This window comes from Dreissena polymorpha, chromosome 1 (genome assembly GCF_020536995.1).
Source record: "Dreissena polymorpha isolate Duluth1 chromosome 1, UMN_Dpol_1.0, whole genome shotgun sequence".
Classification (NCBI taxonomy): domain Eukaryota; kingdom Metazoa; phylum Mollusca; class Bivalvia; order Myida; family Dreissenidae; genus Dreissena; species Dreissena polymorpha.
The window spans coordinates 24,756,506-24,771,943 of record NC_068355.1 but is presented as its reverse complement, the minus strand read 5'-3'; the positions used below and the strand labels follow the sequence as shown (position 1 = coordinate 24,771,943).

The 15,438-nt window shown below is 34.5% G+C and overlaps 1 long non-coding RNA gene across 1 annotated transcript; it reads left to right on the top strand.

The window, feature by feature from the left end:
• The first annotated feature begins 7,425 nt into the window (after positions 1 to 7,425).
• On the top strand, positions 7,426 to 9,911 carry LOC127874540 (uncharacterized). The gene is made up of 2 exons (XR_008046981.1): positions 7,426 to 8,564; positions 8,937 to 9,911. It is a non-coding gene; the product is annotated as an uncharacterized LOC127874540 (long non-coding RNA).
• The last annotated feature ends 5,527 nt before the right edge of the window (positions 9,912 to 15,438 follow it).

The following is a 15,438-nucleotide window of genomic DNA, read 5'->3' as shown; positions in this document are numbered from 1 at the left end:
ACGAACTTGATTGAACCTTATTTTTTTCATTCCTTCTTGAAACACATATTGGAATCTTATGCTGATTTTTCCATCATGTTGCTATTTTCTATCATATTTGTTATATTGATTGATACTTTGGCAGATTTTGGACTTATTTTGTAGGCAGTCATGTCCATTAAACAACGAACGTTATGGGTAAGTAATTAACAACTTTACATTTTTAATGATTTACAATAATAAGTATTAGCATGGTATTGAACGCTGTATTATAAATAACACACCTAGTATTTTTAGAATGGGCATTGCAACTTAGATAGGTAACTGAACTGTTATAAGGTAATAATTAGCAAATTTACAAAATATCATAATTTGCACAAATTGACATCATTCAGTTGTTTGATTACATCTCATCAGAATTGTAACCTGCTGATTTACATCCACTGGAACCGATACAAAGCAAATCACATCACACCAGAATAGAAACTAGCTGATGAGCATCCATTAGCAGAGTTACCAACCGAATCACATCACACCAAAATAGTTACCTACTGATTCACAATTACCCAGATCAGTTACCAACCGAATCACATCACACCAGAATGGTAACCTATTGCTTATCATTTCAGTTACCAACCAAGTCACATCACACCAGAATTGTTACCTATGGATTCTCCTTTCACAAACACAGTAAGCAACCCAATCACATCACACCAGAATGGTAACCTTCTGATTCACATTTCACCATCTCATATACCAACCGAATAACATCAAAACAGAATGGTAACCTACTGATTCACATTTCACCAACACAGTAAGCAACCAAATCACATCACAACAGAATGATAACCTACTGATTCACATTTCACCAACACAGTAAGCAACCAAATCACATCACAACAGAATGGTAACCTACTGATTCACATTTCACCAACACAGTAAGCAACCAAATCACATCACAACAGAATGGTAACCTACTGATTCACATTTCACCAACACAGTAAGCAACCAAATCACATCACAACAGAATGGTAACCTACTGATTCACATTTCACCAACACAGTAAGCAACCAAATCACATCACAACAGAATGGTAGCCTACTGATTCACATTTCATCATCTCAGTAACCAACCAAATCACATCACACCAGAATGGTTACCTACGGATTCTAATTTTACCAACACAGTTAGCAACCAAATCACATCACACCAGAATGGTTACCTAAGGATTCACATTTCACAATCTCAGTTACTTATTGAATAACATCACAACAGAATGGTTACCTACGGATTCTCATTTTACCAACACAGTAAGCAACCAAATCACATCACACCAGAATGGTTACCTATTGATTCACATTTCACCATCTCAGTTACCAACCGAATAACATCACACCAGAATGGTAACCTACCTATTCACATTTCACCATCTCAGTAACCAACCAAATCACATCACACCAGAATGGTTACACTACGCGACCCGTGATTTTTGCCGCGATTCTCACATCACCGCAATCGATTCAACGTGACAAATTGCGGTGTTTCCGAGCGACAAGAAAATTTGGGTGATGTCTCGGCGACCGTCGCGCGATGTATCTCACTGTTGCGCAATCAGCGCAAATCACCTCGAACTGCCGTGATTCCCCTTTTTAAGCGATTAACGTTGAGGGTTACACTACATTACATGTTACATGTATGTATACACTTACATTATACATTGCAATAATAAAGCTTTTGTTGTTGTTGTTAACAATGGGCGTATTAGCTAAAATACTCCTGTTCTGACATGAACTTGATGAAGTAATGTCGGAAGCTTTAACGGCTCCAAATTAATATAACAGCGCAGAATTATCATGCAATAATTATTGAACATAACATGTAAACATTATGTAACTAATTGCATTAGCAGAATGTTTATTAAAACTTACAATCAATTATATTCCAGGCCAGAATACACTACCACTGTTCAAATTCCACATTGTTGCCATATACATGTAGCGTAGCACTGTGTTAATTGAAAGTTGCATAGTATTTCGTCATTGGTCGGTTATAAATACCTTGTTTCTCTATACATGGTATTTGATTTAGACGAAACTAATAATTTGGTAATTTACGCGAAATATGATATAAGTTTTCCTTTTAAACTTTGATCTTACCGTGTGTGTTTATTGACGTTATTAATTATGTAAATACTTATTTTTGCTTTTCATTAAGAATTATAACGTGTAGCCCTTTTGTTAACAGTGTTTAGCAAAATATTCGCGCCTTAAGGCACGGAAAACTGTTTAAGTAACACTTTCATTTAAAGTTTAAATGTAATCGGTAGATTACGTCTCATTATTTGGATTAAATTATGCTATACTTATTTATTTTCTGTTTCAGGCTCCAATGTGGATAACTCGTGTTAGTCGCGTTACTTTCCGAGTGTTGTAAAACATCACAATGCTTGATAAGCAGGAAATCCGAAATACATAACTGTTCTATTTTTAAGTACCTGCTATTATGACATCGTGTATATAATATGTTGTTATTACATCATTGCCTATATATTAAAGCCATTAAACATTGTGTTTGTTTTGCTGAAAAATAACGAGTATATCAACGTAGCACTAAGCATTCGCAGAGTTCAATAAAAATGATGATGTATAATGTACATGCATTTCTCTGGGTTTTCAAGCCCAAAACAAAAAAACCTCAACATTTGATTATTTATTGTGTACTTTCCAGCGGGTGATAGTGTTTGTTCTAGTGTCTAATTGGCACTCTTTGTACGTGTTCAAACTGTGAAAAGATGTGTCAATCACAGAAACAACAAGATGGCGCTGCCAATTAAGTGCGATAATGGATCAAAGGGCATTGACAAAAAATAACAGTTTGTATATATTTTTTGGCGTTTACTCAGATGGTCTCTCACAACAAAAAAACTATACAAGTCAAGGTGTTATGTTTTACTTCTCAGTAACGATACGGATACGGCGTGTTTGATTTGATATGACTTTAAAAGAAATATCAAATTGTTGGCGATATAACTGTTTTAAAAATACCAAAGAAACATTCACCGAAATCAACAGAATGCAATGTTCTCTGCGCTACGCAGTTTGTATAAAAAATCAATACTTACACATTCTATACCTTGACCTTGTACATTGCCGCATAATTTTCGCGCTCTTTTGTCGGAAAATATACATGATGGCTATTTTGGAAGCTTTTGTAAACGTCGTGTTAACATTAAAACATCGGAAGTGTGTGTCGAATTATAAATTATTATTATCGTTTGGGAATTTAACGGAACATTTATACTTAATGGTATAATTGTTCTGAATTGTATATTGTTACAACGCTTTACTTGTCGAACAAATGTTTTGATAATAATATGCATTAATAGCACAATTTCCAGGAGGAAAGCGTTTTTTACATGAAGGCCTATGACGCAATAAAACGTTTTTTTGTAAGATCGTATTGCATTGGATCTAAATTTAAATATGCTCGTCCAATGAAAGCTGTGTTACACATCATGCACTGTACTCTTGACACTTGGCGTAGTCATAGAATGCCGGACAAAACCCCTCCCGGATAAAAACCTCTCGTCAGTTTTATAGGGGCCGGACGAAAACCCTCCAATGAATAAACGGGGACAGACAAAAACCCTCCCATGAAAAAAACGGGGGAGGACAAAAACCCTCCCATGAAAAAACGGGACCGGACAAAAACCCTCCCGTAAAATCTGAGCCACGAATTCAACTATCAACAATTATTTATGAATTTTTTCGGTCATTTCCGAATGTCATTTCCGACATTTGTATTTTGTTTTGTCGGTTATCCGAGATATTTATTTTATGTAATAGTGACTTCACTTCAGTAGTAAACATTACACTATATATTGACTAATTAAAATATTTCCGAATTGAAATGTTGTTATTTTACACCCATTTGAAGTCAATTTTATATGTTTGATTACTTAGTATGAATAACAAGTAGGTGTTTATATAAAATATATAAAATATCAAATTGTGCGCCGGCCAGTGCATTAAGAACATCAAAGTCGTGTTTTTTTAGTCATCATCGGAAAAATAACAGAGGCGGACACAGGCTTCCCAAGACATTCTTTATTTCGTTTTATAACAAGTATTATGAAGTCTAGACAGTATAATGTTACATACATTGACAAATAAGCATATTCAATCAATAAACAAAAACCAACATCGTAGACACGCGTGTGCCTTTACACAAACAAATTGCTTTTATATGTTGCAGATTCACAGTATGATATTTTGAACAAATGTTGTCAGCATTGAGTGATTTTTTCGGATTAATGAATCAACATTGTGTGAAGCAACTACATTTGTCGGCGTTTAATTGCTTTTAATTGATTCTGTGATTAAACTACTTAAAAACTAAAAGTAGTTGCAGATTCACAGTTTGCTATTTTGAGTAAATTTTGCGGATTAATGAATGCAACAATGTGTGAAGCAATTACATTTGTCGGTGTTTAATTGCTTTCACGGGAGGGTTTTTGTCCGCAGTTGCAGATTCACAGTTTGCTATTTTGATACATATTATTGTATGCCATTAACTAGTTAATTGTTATGATTAGCTGATTAGTGGGCCTAAATAACTGAATCATTGACATATTTGACAATACAGTATGCTTTATATATTGTCTGCAAAAATGCAATTGAAAACGTTACAGTCAAAGCTAAATTAAATAAGTAATTAAGACAAATTAGTTACATGCTAACGAATTGATAGTTGTTAACAGAATTTTACTTTCATTTTCGCAAAGTTTTCAGAAACTTCCCGGAAAGCACGTTTTTTGCATGAATGAGCTTATGACGCGATTAATCGTTGCACTGTATCGTATTGCATACAATCTAAATTTAAATTCACTTGTCTCATTTAATGTTTTAATTGGTGTTGTTATTATATTGGATTATCGGATATATATGCACATTAGAGAGCGGTATGTTTACAGGTAATGGATACACATTTTCTTTCAATTTCATACCCATGAAAACACAATACACACAATGGGTAATTTTATCGGATTAATGAATGCAACACAAAGTGTTTCTTTTACGGGAAGATTTTTGTCCGGTCCCATTTTTTCATGGGAGGGTTTTTGTCCTCCCCCGTTTTTTTCATGGGAGAGTTTTTGTCCGCCCATGTTTATTCATGGGAGGGTTTTCGTCCGCCCCCTATGAAAATGACGGGAGGGTTTTTATCCGGGAGGGGTTTTGTCCGTATTCCGTAGTCATAGTTGTGTTGAATGAAATTCTCAAACATATTTACCGACATAAATGTTTAAGATTATTTTTCGCAAGTAATGTTGCAATTATGTTGGATTATTTGATAGTTGTGAACTTTAGAAAAGCGTTATGTATACAGTTATCAATACGATTCGGTTTGTATGCATGAATTGGCGAATCATCGATGTCACCGAGATCCACTGCGATCACGGCGAATTGCGGCGAATCGCAGCAAATCACCACAACATTGAGGGGATTTAGCGCGAAGATTATCTTGCTCTCGCGCGACGTCGGAGTGACGAGTTACGTGAAATTGCGGTGATTTTACACCCAAAAAGCAAAATGCCTGCCTTGACTCTGCTAATTAGGCAAAAATCACGGGTCGCGTAGTGTACCTATGGATTCTCATTTCACCAACACAGTAAGCAACCTAATCATATCACACTAGAATGGAAACCTACTGATTCACATTTCACAATCTCACGTACCAACCGAATCACATCACATTAGAATGGTTACCTACTGATTCTCATTTCACAAATACAGAAAGCAACCAAATCACCTCACACCAGAATGGTTATATACTAGTCAGGGGTTCTGAAATATTTTATGAGTCTACTGCCCGTCTGTAGATCTGCCATAGTCATTAGCACTTTTCTATGGAATTCCATAGAAAATATTATGGAATTCTACGGAAATCGATGGAAATCCATGGAATTTGATGGAATTCCATCCACTTGCCAATTTTCCATCTGAAGCTGTTATGGAATTCCACGGAATCTTGACTAAAATTCCATGCATTTCCACGGAATGTATGGAAAACACCATGGAAAGTTGGACTTAGCCATTTTTTTCAATGGAAATCGTTATGGAAAATAACTTATACATTTTCTTGGATGAAAATCAATGGAAAATAACTTGTCTGAAATGTATTTGTAGTTTAATACATGTATGAATTTATTTGCATCATGTATTTTGTATTTAAAAGAAAATGCAATAAAGATAATTATAAATTTGTTCTAGAAATTGGAACAGTTCTGGAACTGTTCCATATTTGTGTTCTAAAACGTATGTTCTGGAATTGTTCCAAAACAGTTTTTTTAGAATAAATCCTAAACATTTGTGGAAAATGGCTTAGGACTGAAACTGTTCCAATAATTTCAAGAACCTTTTTAGAACATTTCAAGGACAAAATATGGTAAAAAATTTCTAAAAATGTTTTAAAATGTAGTTCTAGAACACATCTAGAACGCTTTAAGAACCAGTAAGTTCTACAAAAGTTCTTACGGGGAATAAGAACACATATAGAACACCTTACACTTACAAATAGCCAAATAGACTTCATAGTAGCGACAGCAGCAGCAGCAGTAGTAGTAGTAGTTGTAGTAGCTGTATTAGTAGAAGTAGTTGTTGTTGTTGTAGTAGGTGTTGTTGTTGTAGTAATTGATGTAGTAGCAGTAGTGTTTTTTATATCAGTAGAGGTTGTGGTGGTAGTAGTAGTAGTAGAAGTAGTAGCATTAACAGTTTCTGTAGCAATAGTAGTAGCAATAGAAGTAGCAGTAGTAGCAGTTGTTGCTGTAGTAGCAGTTGTTGCTGCTGCTGTTGCTGCTGTTGTTGTTGCTGCTGCTGTTGTTGCTGCTGTTGCTGCTGTTATTGTTGCTGTTGTTGTTGGTGGTGGTGTTGTTGATGCTGTAGTAATTAAAGTAGTAGTTCTGCAGAAGTAGGAGTAGTTGTTACTTTCAAAGCAATTTCTACAAGTTTAAATTCCTTAACCCTGTCCAAGTGGTATACACACTGTTTTTTCTCAATATCAAACTCAGCCAGTCCAGGTTGTCAAATAACAATCTATCTGATAAGCCAAGCATGTGTTGTACATCAGATGTTGGGTATGTTTGCTGCAAATCTATTGGTTATAAGATATAACAGCCTTTTCTAATTGGCTGAATTCAAATACAGAAAGTTTACCTGTTAGATTGAAACATGAAACATGGTGGACAATGTACTGGTTTAACTTGTTAAAATAAAGTTAGACATTTAACAAACAGAAGAGTCATTAGTTTTTCCATTAAAAACACTTTCTTAAAATACTTATGTATTTATATCATTTGGAAAGTGACATGAAATATTGCTAAAGAGTGATGCATACAGTGTTTGAGCATTCTGTCTAGGAATAGAACAACAACTGAAGGTTTGTGATTTTTATTATTTCTAAATATTCCTTTAAATTTAATCTTCATATGACATTATTGTAGACCTTTTTATGTGATATTTGAGGTTTTAGTATGGCAAATATTAGTTTAAAAGCAGCTGTCACCCAAATTTTCACTTAGTGGAGTTTGCAGGTTGAAAAAGGAAGTAATAAGACCTATGTGGAGAAATTAGTAACGTTGAATGTAGTATCGGAATTTTATCATGCAAGGTTATGGAAATGCAGGCTAAGGAAGTTTTTTACTGTGCATGTTGAGCACTCAATGCTCATTAATGGTGTTAATGTTTATTATTATCCCCGGCCATAGGCGGAGGGATATTATTTTGGCGTTGTCTGTTCGTCCTTCCATCCTTTTGTCTGTCGGTCTTTCCATCCGTCCTAAGTCATATCTTGGAAGTGCTTTGGCAGATTTCACTGAAACTTGGTATGAGTATGTATATGGATAAGAGGATGATGCATGCCAAATGGCATTGTACACCATTAGTTAATAACAGAGTTATGGCCCTTTGTATCTTGAAAAAATGCTTTTTGTGTGTCCAAGGCCATATCATGGAAGTGCTTTGGCGGATTTCATTGAAACCTGGTTCGAGTATATATATGGATAAGAGGATGATGCACCCCAAATGGAATTGTACACCATCTGTTAAAAACGGGGTTATGGCCCTTTGTATCTTTAAAAAATGCTTGTTTGAGTGTCAAATATAATACTTATGTGTCCAGAAGCATGTTGGCGGGGGATATCAATTCAATGTATTTGCTTGTAAATAAAAAATTAAACCAATGGAATTGGTTTTTAGGTATCTGAGTGTGCATTTTCATACCAATAGAATTACACATCATTCTAATTATAGCAATAATAAATTTGTACTAATAATACCAACAAATTAAGTTATGCTTAGTGCTTTGCGATGTATTCACTTCGTTTTTAGTTCTCTTTCTAAAGACCATTTAACAACTTAATATTTAAAACAATTCATGAATTACGTTCCCTATACATTTTCATTATGTGCTTTAATTACCATTGACCAGTTGATGGAAGATACTGCAGAGTTTGGCAGGGAAATAATCCAACAGCAAAGCGGCTCTTTAAGCGCATTTACCTAGAGGACTTACAGGGCCACAAATTCATGGTAAATATTGTCATGCCCTGGGCTAGATAAATTATTTAATGTTAACCACCTGAAAGTATTTTGTCTTTTTGGAATTCAATATATTAGTCTAAGTCATTTACACTTTTCTGGATCCTGGGATAACTTTTAAAGTTCTAAGTAGTTTTTCATGAAACTTGAAACATGAACAGATGACAATAAGGACATTTTGCACGTCATTTCATGTTGTTTATAATGCAAGAATTCTGGTTGCTATGGCAACAAATATATTTAACAAACTTAAAATAGTGAAGTTTAACAGGTAGGGGACCATATTGCTTTACAATCTCTTGTTATAGTTTGAATGTAAATAACTCTTTTTTTTAGACATTTTTATGATTTTTTATTCTGTAGAGCACATGTGAGCAGTATACAATGTACCTCATACCAAAAAGGACCCGGAGGCAGTGACTGGTGTTCAATATTCTCAGAAGAAAAGGAAAATGGCAGTGGAAGACTTGGACAAACATTTTTAGCCTCTGTGTTAAGCCTGGCAGTCTGTGGCTGGTGACATGTTTTATTTTGGTTACTTCTTGTATAAAAAAGACCAGTTATTTATTTTGTGAATTGTATTTTGTGTTTGTTTTTTGTCTTAATTTATTTGTTTGTTTTTTTAATTTAGGAATTTGAAACTTGGATAATTGAATTAAGTCCGTGTTCAACAGTACTGAGCATAGTATAATAAATAACAAATTTACAACAGTTGTTAATTTGTTATGTATTATTATTAACTATGCTCAGTACTTGAATACTGGCTGTCTGCATGGGAATTTGTTTTCTAGAAAGTTGGTTTCAGACTTAAATATTTGAAGTTAACCTTCGGAACTTTTCTAGAATTGTACTGGAACACATCAACTAGAACTGAACTTCTGTAATTGTACTGAAAGTGTTCTAGAATTAATAAGGAACAGTTGTTGAACGTTAAAATTTATGAGAAAAAACTCTAGAACAATTGTGCGTGATGTGTGTGTGCATGTAATTGTGTGTGTTTATGAACATATGTGAGAAAGGAAGTATACTTGTCATAAGAGAAATGTAAAATTCTACTTCTATGTTTTATATTGTGCCTTTTATAAGTTTTTCTGTTCTCACCTGTATATGCGTGCATGTTTATGGATGTGTTTTTGAATGTGTGCATGCATGCCTGTGGTTAAGAGAGTTGGTACTTTATGAAAATGTAAAACCACTCATTTTTGAATATGTACTGTGACTGCATGTGTGTGGTTAATGATTGATGCCAGATCTTGTTCTTGTTTAACTTCTATGATGAAACCTTTAGTTACATTCACATTTGTTTTTCAAAATCAATAAAATGCCTTTGATCTATAATCTGTTTTTTTTCTATTTTATTCCAGCTTTTTATTAAATTCCATAGCTTTTCACGGAATTCCACGGCATTCTATGGAATTCAATGGCATTCTATGGAATTCCACGGCATTCCATGGAATTCCACGGCGTTCCATGGAATTCCACGGCGTTCCATGGAATTCCACGGCATTCTATGGAATTCCACGGCATTCTATGGAATTCCACGGCATTCTATGGAATTCCACGGCATTATATGGAATGCCACGGAATTCTATGGAATTCCACGGCATTTTATGGAATTCCATCCCATATCAAGTCCCCCTTCTGTTTTTTTTTCACTTTTCCATTGATTGCATGGAATCGGATGGAAAGTTAGTGCCAATACTCCACGGAATTCCATCTAACGATTTCCATAGAATTCCATATGATTCCACGGCAGATCTACAGACGGGTTGTCCACGGACAAGTTGGACCCACAAATTCACTTGTCCGTACCAAAGAAGTACTTGTCCGTACTTTTAAGATAAATAAAGGAAAACATCATTACTAATTAAGCAAATAATACAAACATACACTTTTGTTAAGTTCTATTTTTGATTTTATACATAGTTAACTAGAAAATACAAGCAAGATGTGCAAACAATAAGAACACATTTAAGTCACACATGATACCATCTCGGATATTTAATAATCTCAACATGACTAGAAAATTCACTTGAAATAAAATAATCTTCGCTAAATATAAGTATGTAATTATCCGCTTATAAAGGAAACTTCTTACAAAGTTTACATTTACACACACCGGTAATGTTTTCAATCCAAGGAAATTCAATAAGCCAAGACTCAACAAATTCTCGTTTCCGCTTGGCGTCGTATGCTTTATCATATTCATACTTGGCTTTTCTCTTCTTTTCCGAAGCCGGACTGATTTTATAATAGGTCTGATAAGCGTCATGGCTTGACGTTAAAGTGATTATATTTTTTTTTAAATCAAATGCAGGTCGGTAAAACATGATTGCGGCCATTTGCAATTTACAAAAAATGTTATCTAATGCTTGATTGGCTGTTGCTGTACACGTGCGCTGGTTTCTCTACTATAAATGTTACCTTGATTGGCTTTTGCTATATACGTGTGGACATGTTTACAACATTAAATAATTATTATCGGAAAATAACCTACCTCCTGTTAAACAAGGGCTGTTTGTAAAACATGCATGCCCCCCATATGGGCTCTCCGTTGTAGTGACAGCCATTGTGTGAATATGTTTTTTGTCACTGTGACCTTGACCTTTGACCTAGTGACCTGAAAATCAATATGGGTCATCTGCCAGTCATGATCAATGTACCTATGAAGTTTCATGATCCTAGCCATAAGCGTTCTTGAGTTATCATCCGGACATCATTTTACTATTTCGGGTCATAGTGACCTTGACCTTTGACCTAATGACCTAAAAATCAATAGGGGTCATCTGCGAGTCATGATCAATCTACCTATTAAGTTTAATGATCCTAGGAATAAGCGTTCTTCAGTTATCATCCAGAAACCATTTTACTATTTCGGGTCATCGTGACCTTGACCTTTGACCTAGTGACCTGAAAATCAATAGGGGTCATCTGCGAGTCATGATCAATCTACCTATCAAGTTTCATGATCCTAGGCCTAAGCGTTCTTGAGTTATCATCCGGAAACCATTTTACTATTTTGGGTCAATGTGACCTTGACCTTTGACCTAGTGACCTGAAAATCAATAGGGGTCATCTGCAAGTCATGATCAATCTACCTATCAAGTTTCATGATCCTAGGCCTAAGCGTTCTTGAGTTATCATCCGGAAACCATTTTACTATTTCGGGTCACTGTGACCTTGACCTTTGACCTAGTGACCTAAAAATCAATAGGGGTCATCTGCGAATCATGATCAATCTACCTATGAAGTTTCATGATCCGAGCCATAAGCGTTCTTGAGTTATCATCCGGAAACCATTTTACTATTTCGGTTCACCGTGACCTTGACCTTTGACCTAGTGACCTCAAAATCAAAAGGGGTCATCTGCGAGTCATGATCAATTTACCTATGAAGTTTCATGATCCTAGGCCCAAGCGTTCTTGAGTTATCGTCTGACAACCACCTGGTGGACTGACCGACCGACAGACCGACATGAGCAAAGCAATATACCCCCTCTTCTTCGAAGGGGGGCATGTACCTTTGAAGTTTCATGATCCTAGGCCCAAGCGTTCTTGAGTTATCGTCTGACAACCACCTGGTGGACAGACCGACCGACAGACCGACCGACCGACATGAGTAAAGCAATATACCCCCTCTTCTTCGAAGGGGGGCATAAAAAGTGAGCTAGTTTGTTTTTTATTTTCGGAAAATATTGAAGTTTCGTTCTCTAAACAAAATTTACCACGGAAATTTTACTTGTCCCCGGACAAGCCAGCTTTCAAAAGCTGCTTGCCCGGAAGGGGAAATTGACGACTCGGACAACTCGGACAGCATATTTCAGAACCCCTGCTAGTGATCAACATTTCACCATCTCAGTTACCAATGAAATAACATATCACTAGAATGGTAACAAACCATATCACAATTTACCAGCATGGTAATCTTCTAAGTTACATCATAGCAGCAGAGTTATGAGCACAGTTTCCTACAAATTCACATCTTTCCAGAAAAGTTATTAATGTATTGACCAACTTATTTACATCTCACCTCAGTTACAAATTAGTGTTTGTAAATACCACAATAACAACTAATTACATTCATGTTTGTTAATATTTATTTATTGAGAAATGTTAATAAATATGTTTCACTGTCTATGCATACAACTAACTAAGTTCTCGGTAATTCTGAACGCGTTTTTCACGAGAGAGCAAAATAGAAATATATAAAGGTACATGTATCTGACATTTACACAACTTAACATTCTAAACACAACGCACTTTAATGAGTTTATTCTTCGTGGTTATGTAACAAAATAAATTGTTTTGCATTCAGAACTAGGAAGAGGGTGAAACAAGGATCACATCTCCTTGAAATTCATTCCAAATTCAACTAGTTTTTATGCAATTAAGGTTTCAATTTTTCAATTAGCTTTATGGTTTTAAGTGCAGACAGGTATGTATAAACATAATTTGAAAAAGCCATAAAATCCTTATATTAATGTTGTCAAAAAGTTTATCAAATATGTTAAACAACACAAAATAATTAAGGAAAATAAAAAAATACCCAAAATTTACTGCGAAAAAGGTCTAAGTGCATAATTTTATCAATATTTTTTTCTTATTCTTTTCATCAGTTACATAATAGTATCTATTCAGGAGGTTTTTCAAATACAAATATATTATTTATTTATTCCTCAATAATTGATAAAAGTGTCATTTAAAATTACCTTAACATCAACAACCTGAATGCGAAAGAGCTCTAAGTAGCACTTCACTGCAAATAGAGCATTTTTGGCACTAAAAACATAATTAAATTTCACTTAGAGCTTTAGGACAAATTTCAATTTTACTTTTTATTTGATTGCCTGGATTGCTAAGATATTTTAATACATGATGGGCAAGGATGTTGCGATGCAAAATATACAAAAAAGTCATTTTGTGAAAAAAACGTCACTTAAATCTGTTTCGTTTTCACCCCTAGATATGCTATTATTTTAATATGTATTTCAATATTTACACACATTATCAAAGCTTTACAATATGTACACTAGGAAACAAACATCTATACACTGTTACTTTAATATTTATTTCATAATCATACACAGTATCAAGCTTTACAATATGTACATAAGTAGACGTACATCTATATACGTTAATGCAAATATATTTATTTCATTCCGTTAATTAACTAAGTACTCAATTGTATAGCATGAAAAAATAAAATATCTATTAAGTATTCCACACTTCAGCCTTATATCTCTATGCAACCCCTTTCAGTAATAGCTTTATCTACCCCTCGATAATCAGTACCCTCATCAGCTCTGAGATGGTCTATTGCCTTATCAAAGACATTCGCACGTGTTTATCCCTTTGTCAATGCACCGCAGAGTACATAACCAGTGTTCGACACTAACTTATCTGAGTAAGGAGTCCTTTGGACTCCCTACTTTAAAAATTAAGGAGTCCGAACAGACTTCAGGGAGTCCAACACTCAGATACTTTGTATATACATTATTGTTCGGGTTATTACACATGTTAATCCATAATATTGTTTAATTCTCTTTGATTTTGGTTTCAGATCGAAGTTCAATAATTGTTATTATATGTTATCTACGATTGCAAAATTATTTAACCCATTCCAATACAATTGAAGTTAATTGTTATAAGGTTTGAACAATGTACATTTGTTAATTATGCATTTATATGTATGCTTGCTTGTTAACATTTGGATTAGGATTAGGGTTAAAAACCATAATCGGAAAATTATGTTTTGTTAGTGTCATAGTTGATGATTCACATCTTACGGGTGTAACAGTCCTATATGTTTCATTGCTTTATATATTTTTGCTCAATAATATTTATAAAAAATTATTAATTTAAACAATAATGCGATTCAGAACAAAGTATTACCGGCCATTACTGACCACATTGGCAGAGTTGCATTCCCACATTTTAATCACTTTTGTCAAAACATCAAGGTCTACAGGCAGGCGTTTTTAAAACGCCTTACACTAATTCCAGTTTTGTCCGAATTTTCTGTTTAATATGTATAAAGTACAATAACTGTTTATTTAATTAGATTTCTACTTATCTTAAAGACCGTAACACTAAAGATACAGCGTGTTTGATTTGAAAGTTCTTTAGATGAAATGTCAATCAAAAGAATATTCGCCATATAATTGAATTAAAATTAACTACTAAACTTTTAACCAAAATTAAAAGATCGTAATATTCAATATTTATAACAAGGTGTGTACGCATACACATCCTTGCCTTATATGCGAATGACGTGGCGTTGTACATGCAGCATAATTTTCGCCCGCTTTTATCGGAACAAAGGATCAACATGAAATACATGAGCACTGTTGATTTGAAGATTGTATTTGTTAACGTCGCATTGACATTAAAATTCGGAAGTGTGTTTCGGAATAAATTGTGTATAATGCTCAATGGATAATTCAACAAAACATTAATAGTTGTGTAATGATTTCAATGATAATTTGTTAAAACGGTTAATGTGTCGAAAAAATTTTTTTTAGTATTATGCATGAAAAGCACAATTTCCACGAGGATTACACCCGGTTGCCATCATCAAGCTCTTAAGTAACTGGCAACGATTTTATCGTGGAGTAATACACCGTAGGGATAGACAAGTGTGGTTGGTATAACAAAGTCAACGAACTGCAAATAAACCTCTGAAATAATCTATTGATAGCGACACGTGGTTCTTCACGCATTTGCTATCTTCAGTTACTTGGGTCCATGAAACGTGCATTGTGAAAACAATTTCGGGTGATGATGATTTTTAGTGATAAGAGACTGTTCGGCGAAATCTGGTTTAATTTAGCAAAAATGGCAAAGAGAAAAGAAAACGGCCAGGATCG